The sequence below is a fragment of the Cynocephalus volans genome, chromosome 16 (assembly GCF_027409185.1).
Source record: "Cynocephalus volans isolate mCynVol1 chromosome 16, mCynVol1.pri, whole genome shotgun sequence".
In the NCBI taxonomy this organism is placed as follows: Eukaryota; Metazoa; Chordata; class Mammalia; order Dermoptera; family Cynocephalidae; genus Cynocephalus; species Cynocephalus volans.
In genome coordinates this window covers 667521-678266 of record NC_084475.1, presented here as the reverse complement: position 1 = coordinate 678266, position 10746 = coordinate 667521, and the positions used below count along the sequence as shown (strand labels likewise).

General features: G+C 55.4%; 1 pseudogene; it reads left to right on the top strand.

The window, feature by feature from the left end:
- Nucleotides 1-6954: 6954 nt before the first annotated feature.
- LOC134365274 (U2 spliceosomal RNA) lies at nt 6955-7113 on the top strand (annotated as a pseudogene).
- Nucleotides 7114-10746: the final 3633 nt, after the last annotated feature.

Here is a 10746-nt window from a genome sequence, read left to right as displayed (position 1 = left end):
TCCTGGGTTTGCTTCCCTGGCTGCACCCTTGTACCCCCTGACAAGGGAAAACATTCCTTTTACCTGGACTGAGGAGCATCAAAAGGCTTTTGACCACATAAAAAAAGCCTTGCTGTCTGCCCCCGCCTTGGCTCTCCCAGACCTCACCAAATCATTTACTCTGTACGTAGATGAAAGAGCCGGTGTAGCCCGAGGAGTGCTTACTCAGACCCTAGGACCATGGCGACGGCCAGTAGCTTATCTATCAAAAAAAACTGGATCCAGTGGCCAGTGGGTGGCCAACCTGCCTAAAAGCGGTTGCTGCAGTGGCACTCCTCCTCAAAGACGCTGATAAGTTAACCTTGGGGCAAAATGTGACTGTGATTGCTTCCCACAGCCTCGAAAGTATCGTGCGGCAGCCCCCCAATCGGTGGATGACCAATGCCAGAATGACTCATTACCAGAGTTTGCTGCTAAACGAAAGAATATCTTTCGCGCCCCCTGCTGTCCTGAACCCAGCTACCCTACTACCAGTCGAGTCAGAATCCACCCCAGTACACCAATGCTCAGAAATCCTTGCTGAAGAAGCTGGGACTCGACGGGACCTGAAGGACCAGCCATTGCCCGGAGTGCCTGCCTGGTATACAGACGGTAGCAGCTTCATTGCGGAAGGTAAGAAGAAAGCAGGGGCCGCCATCGTAGATGGCAAACGGACGGTATGGGCAAGCAGCCTGCCAGAAGGGACATCAGCCCAGAAGGCCGAGCTAATAGCCTTGACGCAGGCATTACGCCTAGCCGAAGGAAAAAACATCAACATCTACACGGACAGCAGGTATGCTTTTGCCACTGCTCACATTCATGGGGCAATATATAAACAGAGGGGACTGCTCACTTCTGCTGGAAAAGACATTAAAAATAAACAAGAAATTCTGGCTCTGCTAGAGGCCATTTACCTCCCTAAGCAGGTCGCCATTATCCACTGCCCAGGCCACCAGAGAGGAAATAACCCTGTGGCGGCCGGGAACCGGAGGGCCGACGAGGCTGCAAAACAAGCCGCCCTGTCGGTCAAGGTGCTAACAAAAACTACAAAGCTTCAAGAGCCAATCGAGCCTGCTCAAGCTAGGACCAAGCCAAGAGAGCTCACTCCTGACCAGGGAAAAGAATTCATTCAGCGGTTACATCAGCTAACACACTTAGGACCAGAAAAGCTCCTTCAACTGGCAAGCCGCACCAGCCTCTCCATCCCGAACCTCCGGTTCACTGTTCAAGAAGTCGCCAATCGGTGTCCAGCTTGCGCCATGACTAATGCGGCTACCACCTACCGAGAGACCGGAAAAAGACAACGGGGAGATCGACCCGGCGTATACTGGGAAGTAGACTTTACAGAGGTAAAGCCTGGCCGGTATAGAAACAAGTATCTGCTAGTATTTGTAGATACTTTCTCTGGATGGGTAGAAGCTTTTCCTACCAAAACGGAAACGGCCCTGACTGTATGTAAAAAGATACTAGAAGAAATCCTGCCCCGTTTCGGGATCCCTAAGGTGATCGGGTCAGATAATGGCCCAGCCTTTGTTGCTCAGGTAAGCCAGGGACTGGCCACACAACTGGGGATAAATTGGAAGTTACATTGTGCGTATAGGCCCCAGAGCTCAGGTCAAGTAGAGAGAATGAATAGAACCATCAAAGAGACCTTAACTAAATTGGCCTTAGAGACCGGTGGAAAAGACTGGATGGCCCTCCTTCCCTTAGCGCTGTTCAGAGCCAGGAATACCCCTGGCCAGTACGGTCTAACTCCCTATGAAATCCTCTACGGGGGACCCCCCCCCATACTTGAGTTGGGAGAAACACTGGGTCCCGATGATAATTTTCTCCCTGTCTTATTTACCCATTTAAAGGCTCTAGAAGTTGTGAAGACCCAGATTTGGGACCAGATCAAAGAGGCATATCAGCCCGGTACCATAGCTGTCCCCCACCCGTTCCAGGTCGGAGACCGAGTGCTGGTCAGACGCCATCGACCCAGCAACCTTGAGCCTCGGTGGAAAGGCCCGTATCTGGTATTGCTGACCACCCCGACCGCAGTAAAAGTTGATGGCATCGCTGCCTGGGTCCATGCTTCCCATCTCAAGCCTGCACCACCCCCGGCACCAAACGAGACCTGGGAGCTGGAAAGGACTGATCATCCTCTTAAGCTGCGTATTCGGCGGCGGAAAAATGAGTCCACCGGGTAAGAACCCCCACCGGCCTGTGATCCTCACCTGGAAGGTACTGTCCCAAACTGGAGAAGTTGTCTGGACCAAACAGGCTACCCAGCCGCCTTGGACTTGGTGGCCCGATCTTAAACCTGATGTATGTGCCCTGGCGGCGGGTATTGAGACCTGGGATATCCCGGGATACATAGCATCGGGCTCGGCCCAGATCAGACCCCCTGATTCAGACTATACAAAAGCTTATAATCAGATCACCTGGGGGGTCCCAGGGTGCAGCTATCCCCGAGCTAGAAACAGGCTTGCCGCTTCCCCCTTCTACGTGTGCCCCCGGGATGGCCGGACCCTTTCAGAAGCTAGAAGGTGCGGAGGGCTGGAATCCCTATATTGCAAAGAATGGGGTTGTGAAACCACGGGGACAGTCTACTGGGGACCTAGTTCCTCATGGGACCTCATAACTGTAGAACGTAACGATAGCAGTAAAAACTGTGACAACACCGGCTGGTGTAACCCCCTTAAAATAAAATTCACAGAGAAAGGAAAAAATTCCAGAGATTGGGCACAAGGAAGAACCTGGGGACTAAGGTTCTATTTGACGGGAAACGATCCAGGTGTACTGTTCACCATTCGCCTAGATATCACCAATATGCCAACTGTGGCAGTGGGCCCCGACCCCGTCCTTGCAGAACAGGGACCTCCTAGCAACAAGCTGTTCCCAATGACTAGCAGGCAACCCCCCGCGGCACAAAGGAGCACTGCTACACAGAGCCTCCTATCACCAGGCACTCTACCCCCCACCACGGGTGACAGGCTCTTTGGTCTTGTACAGGGGGCCTTCCTAGCTCTAAATGCCACCAACCCGAACGCCACAGAGCATTGCTGGCTCTGTCTGGCCATAAGCCCCCCCTACTATGAAGGAATAGCCTTTTTGGGAGAGGCCAATTATACCAGCGCCGAGAGTTGCCGTTGGGGGACCCAGGGAAAGCTTACTCTCACAGAGGTCACAGGACAAGGGTTATGTATAGGAACAATACCTTCTACCCATCAACATCTTTGCAACCAGACCCTATCCATCAATTCCTCCGGGGACCATCAGTACCTTCTCCCCTCCAACCATAGCTGGTGGGCTTGCAGCACCGGTCTCACCCCTTGCGTTTCCCTCTCAGTTTTTAATCAGTCTAAGGATTTCTGTGTCCAGGTTCAGCTGATTCCTCGCATCTATTACCATCCTGAAGAAACTTTGTTGCAGGCCTATGACAACCCTCATCCCAGGTTTAAGAGAGAACCTCTCACACTTACCCTAGCTGTCCTACTGGGAATTGTGGCAGGTATAGGTACCGGCTCGGCTGCTCTGATTAAAGGACCTATAGACCTCCAGCGGGGCCTAACCGAGCTCCAGACTGCCATGGACACTGACCTCCGGGCCCTCCAGGATTCAGTCAGCAAGTTAGAGGACTCATTGACTTCTCTATCTGAGGTAGTACTCCAAAATAGGCGAGGCCTTGACTTACTGTTTTTAAGAGAGGGAGGCCTCTGCGCGGCCCTCAGAGAGGAGTGCTGTTTTTATGTAGACCATTCAGGTGTGATACGAGACACCATGGCCAAACTCAAACAAAGACTAGATAAAAGACAGTTAGAGCGCCAAAAAGATCAAAACTGGTTTGAAGGTTGGTTCAATAGCTCCCCTTGGTTCACTACCCTACTATCAACCATCGCCGGGCCCCTAGTACTCCTTCTTCTGTTGCTCATTCTGGGGCCCTGTGTCATCAACAGGTTAGTCCAATTCATCAATGATAAGATGAGTACAATTAAGGTCCTGGTTCTTAGACAAAAATATCAGACTATAGATAATGAAAATAACTTTTAACTCCGCTCTAAGATTAGAGCTATCCACAAAAGAAATGGGGGAATGAAGAAAGAACTTTTTAAGCTAGCCGTAGCAACGCCATTTTGCAAGGCACAAAACATTACCCTGGTTAAAAGTCCCTAGCATAGGAAAAGTACAGCCTGAGGTTGAGACCAGATAACGAACAGGATATCTGTGGTTATGCACCTGGGCCCCGGCCCGAGGCAAAGGGCGGATAGTTCCCAGAAATAGACAAGTCAGTTAAAGTTTCAAGAGTGCCCCTCAGCTGTTTCAAGGACTCCCAACAGTTTCCAGGGTGCCCCTCAGCTGTTTCAAGGACTCCCAACAGTTTCCAGGGTGCCCCTCAGCTGTTTCAAGGACTCCCAACAGTTTCCAGGGTGCCCCTCAGCTGTTTCAAGGACTCCCACCAGTTTCCAGGGTGCCCCTCAGCTGTTTCAAGGACTCCCACATAACCGAAGCTCACCCCAGGCCTTATTTGAACTGACCAATTAAACTCGCTTCTCGCTTCTGTACCCGCGCTTATTTGAACTGACCAATTAAACTCGCTTCTCGCTTCTGTACCCGCGCTTTTTGCTATAAAAAGGACCCAGGAGCTCCACTCGGCGCGCCAGTCTTCCAAAAGACTGTGTCGCCCGGGTACCCGTGTGTTCAAATAAACCTCTTGCTGTTTGCATCCGTCTTCGTGGTCTCGCTGTTCCTTGGGAGGGTCTCCCTGAACTGACTGACTACCCACTTTGGGAGTCTTTCAGGTGCACAGGTAGAACAAAGACAAGACAGGCCCTACCCTGAGAGAGTTTACTGTCACGGTGGGTCCACACGCCTAGGCCGAGATCCCTCGTTCCTGAAAACGATTTCTTCTCATGACGTGTCGTCAGCAGAATATAACCTCAACTGAGAGCGGGCATTAACGAACATTTCTCCTGCTTCTTGCAAATATTCACATAATGGGATGCAGAAGTACTAACGTTTGATTCTAGGGTGCGGCTGTGGGCCCCGTGGGGGTGTTTCATAGTCCACAGTCCATATTTCTAGAATCTGGAAAAGTCTGAAATCCAAAATATATCTGGCCCTGAGGATCCAGCGTGGGGGTGAGGGAGGATAAACTGTGAGACCTTGTGGAGTGCCTGAGGGAGGCCGAGGAAAAACAAGACTTCGGGAAGAAAACTTGAGGGGCCCTCAGCTCTGGCGGCCGAGGAGAGGCATGTCCAGGGAATGGCTCAAGAGAGGGCCTGGTTGGGTCCGCCCGGCCTCACCTCTTGCCGCACGCGGGGAGGTGAAGCACAGGAGATGACGTCCTGGCTGTTGACGTCCCCGTTCCACAGACGGGGAGCTGAGCGAGGCAGAAGGGACTCACCCGAGGTTCCTCCCCTTGTGTGTGTTCTGAAGGCTAGGCCCCATGCCGGACGTTTCTCACCATCTCTGGGATAATGTCTGATAATTCCTCATTCTCTCCTTGTCTCCAATGTACCGATCACGGATTGAACCCAGAGGGCTGGAATGAGGAGCCCCGCGTTCACAGGGTGAGTCACGAGGCCGGTAAGCGGTCGACAGAGGGTGGGCTCTTTGTGCGTCTGTGCCCTCGACCGATGCACTTAGACGGCCTGCTGCGTTCCTGCCTCCCTGCAGACAGCCCTGCGTCTCACGGGCTCAGCCGCACGTTGTCTCACGGCCGGCCCGACACACCAGAACCAAGTCTTTCACTCTAGGCGAGGACTTTCCCGGGCTCCGTGCTCTCTCCTCGCTCCACAGGCGAGTTTAGCGGCGGTGAAGGCTGCGGACGCTGGCGCCAGCCACCCAGCCAGCCGGCCGGCCAGCCCAGGGCGAGGTTCCAGTCCTGCCTCTCCCACTCACTCACTAGCTGTGTGGTCTTGGGCGAGGCGCTTAAGGCGTCTCCACACACACCTGACGTCAGCTCCGTGGGTCTGCAGCGAAGAAAAGGCCTCAGGACAGCACCTGGCGCAGACGATCGATGTTACCTGTCGTCAGTCGGCAGGCAACACAGCTTGTCCAGGCTGGGTGTCTTTAGGGTTACTGTGACCGATGAGGCCAAGGTCGGACTGCCTTACGGTTTCACAAGCACGACCCCTTCACGGGAACCTCGTGGGACGCTAAGACCCACATTCCAGACGACTAAGCCACGGTCGCCCGGTGAGCTCCTGTGGGGCTCCCTAAACTCCAGGAGGCAGGCACTAAGGTATCCAGGTATCCCCTTCTCAGCTGGGGAAACCGAGACTGGGGAGGTCTAAGGAGTTTCCCAAACTCCCCCGCTGACGGAGCGCGAGTTGGGCAGATCAGGGCGGCGACCCCTCTCTGCCGCCCTTGGCGGGGGCGGGGGCGGGGGCGGGGGGGGGGGCCGGACCCGCGATCCTGACTCTCGGCGCTGGGCTCCTCCTTCGGTCAGGGAAGTCCTGTTCCCTCCCCTAACTCAGCAGGGTAACCCCTCCTCCCCCTCGCCCCGCACCCCCACCGCCCGCTTTCTTCAGCAGAGGTCGGGCCACTCTGCGCCGACAGTCTCCCTCCCGGCCCGCAGCTCAGATCCCCTTCGCTCAGTCTTTAAGGCAGGTCGGTACAGACCAGGAGCCGGGCCCCGGCACCCAGCTTCCGCGGCAGCGCGTCAAGGCGGTCCTGAGGGTGGAGTCCGTGGCAGTGGCCACGCCTCCCAGAGGCAGAATGGGCGGGGCATGGAAATGAGAACGGGGCTTCAGCCGCGGAACCGCCGTAGGAGAAAGGGATGTAAAAGGTGTCTTTTCCAAGGCAGAGCATCAGATATGCGCGGAGGGGCGCAGCGTTTTGCACAGGCCTGTGACAAAGCGAAGGAGGCAGACGGCGACGGTGTGGTTGGTCACCGTGAGCTAAAGATGGGTAAGGGAGAGGCGGCAGGTGGCGAGGGGCGGCGGGGCGGGCATCGCTTCTCGGCCTTTTGGCTAAGATCAAGTGTAGTATCTGTTCTTATCAGTTTAATATCTGATACGTTTTGGAGCAGGGACGTGGAACGGGAGCTTGCTCCGTCCAGTCCACGCATCGGCCTGGTATTGCAGTGCCTCCGGGCGCGGTGCACCCCTCCGGGGACAAGAACGTTGGTGACCCAAGATGAGAGATGGCGGGGACGGGTTGCGGAGTGTTGAGGGGCTGATAGCTGCGGAGGCCTCCCCCCTGTTGCCCGCCCACCCGGCGAGCGGGGACCAGGCCCGCGGGGCGCTGCCGCTTGGCGTGGTCGGCGCTTCGGCCCGCTCTTTGCGTGCGCCGGGAGAGGGAAGCTGCTGCCGAGGTCACGCCCGGCGCTGCGCTCCCACCTAGGACCTGGGGCGGGTGGGGGGGCTCCGACCTGCTGCCGTCGCCGTCGCCAGGCTCGACACGTCCCTCGTTCCCATCTTTTCTTTCATCAACTGGGGAGGTCCCGTCTGTCCTCTCTCTGCCTCTTCTCCACATGCTCTCTTCCTATTGCTGCGCACACCTGCCTATCCCTACTGCTCTCCTCGGGGGCTTGTCTGTGTCTCTTCTCTCCCACATCGCCTCAGCCTGTACTACCTGGGTGGCGGGAGCACGTGGACTTGCTGCTGATTTCGGCTTGCAGACCCTTCTCCTACCACCCTTAAAAGCCAAACGACAACGCTGGCTCTGCGTCTCCTGGCTTCGGGCTCTACTCCCCCCTCCCCCCCCACGGCCCTTCCCGTTGCACTCGGGACGGATTCTGGCTTCTCGGGGTTTCTCTAACGGTACGCCTGTCCTCATGTTTCCTGATTTCAACGTCCACGTACAAAGTACGAGCCCAGCAGGCAGTTCGGTGCCAAGAGCCATGAAGATCCACCCGGACGGAACGCGGGCAAAAATGATGAGCCGGCTGTTCCCGGCGTTATGTTCCACGGCGTGAAAGCCAAAACACGATTCGTGACACCTGTTAACGACGGCCGGGTAGACTTGAACAAAAACTCAACGGGGGCCACGGTGATAGGTTATAGGGACGCTGCAACGGGATCGTGCAGTGTGGGAAACAGGTTGGACCCTAACCCTAACTCCAACGAGGACGAGGACGAGTGGTTACAGCCAAGGAAGTGGGGTGGGGGTGGGGGGGGCTGGGGGGGTGTCAGTGGTTGAAAAAGTACTAAGAGGAAAGAAACATCGGGGGGGGGGGGGGCGGTAAGAGGGATATCTGCTAGACGGACTCCGACTCCCGTAGAATTGTTGCGGAAGGCAAGCCAGGGTGATAAGAGACCAGGAGGGAGGATTTTCACTGAACTGATTTGGCGGCTTTCTTGCTCAAACTGGATCCTACGAGGACAGAGCGGGAAACCCAAGGTCAAGCCTACTCAGAATGGACCCAGAGGAGCCTGATTCAAGTTTTGGTCAAAGGACAGAGGCTTGGTGGACAGTTCCCAAAAGGAGGGGGCCCATCGCACCACACGGGGCCACGTGGGGAGGCACGTGGGTCAGTCGGGAGTCAGAAGAAGTAAAGGAGAAACGATGTCTCAGGGCCTTTATCGTGGGTAGGGCGTGTGTGGGGGACGGGAGTGGGGGTGGCACGGGAGGTCGGAGGAACGATTGGGTGAGAGCCAGGGTAGGCAAGTCCGAGCAATTTATTTGATTGGTTGGTTTGCATAGGATGGGCCCATTGCAGGCAAGTCGTCTGCTGTCTCCAGAAATGAGCTGGCCTTGGGAAGGGAAGGCTCTCCCTTGGCCAGCCAGGCAGGCCCCCGACATACGACAGCATCATAAAATACAGAAAATAAGAGAGAGAGACTACGGAACAACAATTTGTCGCGTGATTTCAAATAGCTCATAGAGAGGACTTGAAGTGTTCCCGACACAAAGAAATGACGAATGTTTGAGATGATGGGTATGCCCGTTACCCTGATTCGATGGGTGCACGTTGTACGCATGTACCCAAATATCACAACATACCCCATGAATGTACACAATCATTACGTGTCGATTAAGAAAACTAAATTTGGTAAGATGGCGGGGGGGGGGTGGAGAGAGAGAGAGAGAGAGAGAGAGAGAGAGAGGAATACAGAAAATTAAATACATGATCCATACAGTTGGTAATAATTTTATGTGACCTTTTTGACTCGGGAAGAGAGCAGGGACATGTACCTCTGAGAGCAAAGCATCTCTCCCCTCCCCCCCAGGTCAGATCCAAATGAGTGTTATCAATTAGGGTTTATTCCTTCAATAAACACTTATTGGATCACGACTATGTGCTAAGACCGAGTGACAGGTGCACAGGTAGAACAAAGACAAGACAGGCCCTACCCTGAGAGAGTTTACTGTCACGGTGGGTCCACACGCCTAGGCCGAGATCCCTCGTTCCTGAAAACGATTTCTTCTCATGACGTGTCGTCAGCAGAATATAACCTCAACTGAGAGCGGGCATTAACGAACATTTCTCCTGCTTCTTGCAAATATTCACATAATGGGATGCAGAAGTACTAACGTTTGATTCTAGGGTGCGGCTGTGGGCCCCGTGGGGGTGTTTCATAGTCCACAGTCCATATTTCTAGAATCTGGAAAAGTCTGAAATCCAAAATATATCTGGCCCTGAGGATCCAGCGTGGGGGTGAGGGAGGATAAACTGTGAGACCTTGTGGAGTGCCTGAGGGAGGCCGAGGAAAAACAAGACTTCGGGAAGAAAACTTGAGGGGCCCTCAGCTCTGGCGGCCGAGGAGAGGCATGTCCAGGGAATGGCTCAAGAGAGGGCCTGGTTGGGTCCGCCCGGCCTCACCTCTTGCCGCACGCGGGGAGGTGAAGCACAGGAGATGACGTCCTGGCTGTTGACGTCCCCGTTCCACAGACGGGGAGCTGAGCGAGGCAGAAGGGACTCACCCGAGGTTCCTCCCCTTGTGTGTGTTCTGAAGGCTAGGCCCCATGCCGGACGTTTCTCACCATCTCTGGGATAATGTCTGATAATTCCTCATTCTCTCCTTGTCTCCAATGTACCGATCACGGATTGAACCCAGAGGGCTGGAATGAGGAGCCCCGCGTTCACAGGGTGAGTCACGAGGCCGGTAAGCGGTCGACAGAGGGTGGGCTCTTTGTGCGTCTGTGCCCTCGACCGATGCACTTAGACGGCCTGCTGCGTTCCTGCCTCCCTGCAGACAGCCCTGCGTCTCACGGGCTCAGCCGCACGTTGTCTCACGGCCGGCCCGACACACCAGAACCAAGTCTTTCACTCTAGGCGAGGACTTTCCCGGGCTCCGTGCTCTCTCCTCGCTCCACAGGCGAGTTTAGCGGCGGTGAAGGCTGCGGACGCTGGCGCCAGCCACCCAGCCAGCCGGCCGGCCAGCCCAGGGCGAGGTTCCAGTCCTGCCTCTCCCACTCACTCACTAGCTGTGTGGTCTTGGGCGAGGCGCTTAAGGCGTCTCCACACACACCTGACGTCAGCTCCGTGGGTCTGCAGCGAAGAAAAGGCCTCAGGACAGCACCTGGCGCAGACGATCGATGTTACCTGTCGTCAGTCGGCAGGCAACACAGCTTGTCCAGGCTGGGTGTCTTTAGGGTTACTGTGACCGATGAGGCCAAGGTCGGACTGCCTTACGGTTTCACAAGCACGACCCCTTCACGGGAACCTCGTGGGACGCTAAGACCCACATTCCAGACGACTAAGCCACGGTCGCCCGGTGAGCTCCTGTGGGGCTCCCTAAACTCCAGGAGGCAGGCACTAAGGTATCCAGGTATCCCCTTCTCAGCTGGGGAAACCGA